Below are 1,856 nucleotides of genomic sequence, written 5' to 3' on the forward strand. Positions count from 1 at the left end.
GATGTATCTGTGTGTATGTATATATCTGTGTGTATGTGTAGCTGTTTATGTATCTATGTATGTGTGTATGTATGTTTATGTATATATTTATGTATGTATATATGTGTATGTGTGTATGTATGTGTATATGTGTGTGTCTGTGTATATGTATGTGTGTATGAGTGCCTATATGTGTGTGTATGTGTATTGCATATGTGTGTGTATAGGTATGTGTGTGAATATGTACATGTATGCATGTGTGTGTTGGTATGTGTGTGTGTGTGTGTGTGTGTGTGTGTGTAGAGTCTCATTTAGAAGTGAGGATAATGTTACCTTAAGTCTTTAGTGAAAGAATGAAGTCATATCCATGAAATTCAGAACCTAAAAGAAATAGGAAATCCATGAGGAATAGGTTTTCAAAATTTGAGATAAAACAGTGTCAGTGGACAAGGATTTAGTGGGTGAGCTATAGGTCTCTCTGCTTCAGTTACCCTATACCCCTTTTCTTATGAGATTATTTATTTTGTTTCATTTATTATTACTAGTGCGTATGCATTCGCACACACACACATATGTGTCAGGGTAAGTGTGAAGGCCAGAGGACAACTCTGTGGTGGCCACTTCCTACTACGTTCATGTGGGTTCTGGGAATCGAATCCAGGCATTGGACTTTGTGCCTGTGTGGCCAGTGCTTTTACCCACTGAGCCATCTCGCTGCCCTGAGATTATTTTATTTAGTTTCATGTTTTATTTTTGGCTTATTTGAGATGAGGTCTCACATTATGTAGATGGCCTTCTCTGTAGACCAGGCTGGCCCTGAACTTGTAGCAATCCTCTTGTGGCACACTTCACCATGCCTTTCTCCTCTAAGTATTTAAAGCTCATTCTAGATGAGGTTACACGTACTAAAACAAACAACGGCAAGCGCCTAGGATGCCCGCTTACCCTGGATTTATTAGACTCAAGTCCAGAGAAGGTTACTCATGGTGTTTAGTTATCTGAGACTTTCAGTGTGAGAAGTCACCATGGGGCCTGCAGGGGTGGTGGACTGTGGAATTCCCAGTCTACAGCATCCTTGGCCCCTAAGCATAAAACACAAACAAACAGGGCTGGTGAGATGGCTCAGTGGGTAAGAGCACCTGACCGCTCTTCCAAAGGTCCGGAGTTCAAATCCCAGCAACCATATGGTGGCTCATAACCATCCGTAACAAGATCTGACGCCCTCTTCTGGAGTGTCTGAAGATAGCTACAGTGTACTTATATATAATAAATAAATAAATCTTTAAAAAAACACAAACAAACAAACTCCTTACTAATTTTTCAATCCTGTTTATTCAAGAGAAAAGCCAGTGGGCCTGTGAGAACAGTTGTAGACTGTGTGTTGGGAAGGGTGAGCCTCATTTTGGCCTAGCCTGGCCTCTGGGTGCTGGGTCTCCAAGTCCTTCACTGTTTACTGCCCTCCCAGAACCTAATCCCCTGTCAGTCATGGCAGGGATGTTCCCAGGAGCCAGGCCTACATAGCATCCATGACTCAAGGCCCCTTTGATACATTTTATCTCCCCTTATCCCCACAGACACACCGTGACCCTCTGCCAGTCACAGCCACAAGGACTGACACCCCTTCTTTGGATGGGAAATGGGGAATTTTCTTTTCTTGGACAGAAATCATTGTGGATCCGATAAGACCTCTGTCAGGGAAGTTTCAAGCAGACAGTACCTGGAATCCTGGATGCAGCGGCAGTTACCTGGCCTGGTCATTTTCTCTGGAAGTTTCCCACTGGTCAAAACCCAGAACTTAGTTTTGTTTAATTTTTTTTTAAAAAACCTTTTATTTTATTTTATTTTTATTTTTTAGATTTATTTATTTATTATATGTA

Source organism: Mus pahari, chromosome 3, assembly GCF_900095145.1.
Source record: "Mus pahari chromosome 3, PAHARI_EIJ_v1.1, whole genome shotgun sequence".
Taxonomy (NCBI): Eukaryota; Metazoa; Chordata; class Mammalia; order Rodentia; family Muridae; genus Mus; species Mus pahari.